The sequence below is a fragment of the Etheostoma spectabile genome, chromosome 9 (assembly GCF_008692095.1).
Source record: "Etheostoma spectabile isolate EspeVRDwgs_2016 chromosome 9, UIUC_Espe_1.0, whole genome shotgun sequence".
In the NCBI taxonomy this organism is placed as follows: domain Eukaryota; kingdom Metazoa; phylum Chordata; class Actinopteri; order Perciformes; family Percidae; genus Etheostoma; species Etheostoma spectabile.
Window position 1 is genome coordinate 32,241,079 of NC_045741.1, and position 394 is coordinate 32,241,472.

Sequence of the window (394 nt, forward strand, 5' to 3'; positions counted from 1 at the left end):
TGTTGTCAGTTCACTTAAGCCTGTTTTTGGTTTATAGTTCTTCATATTTAAAGTAAATTAGCTAGTGGTTTTGGTGTGGTCTTCACATGTTCGCTAGTTTGCACGTTGGTCTTAATGAAGCATCACCAGCTTTATTTGCATAAGTTTTTTTTTTTTTACCGAACTTCAGATACTGTAATTCAATTGACAAGTGGATGGAAACTTGGCTAGAGAGAAGTTGTCTCCGTCTGTTTTAACAGACACACCTGGGGCCAAGTTGGACACCAGAATCAGCTTTAATCCAGTCCTAATCTAGTCCTCAACTTTCACATCATTTCACTGGAGATATCGTTATTGTTGTTTACGTCATCAATACCATATTCAATCTAAATGGAGGGGAATACATCTACTGTAC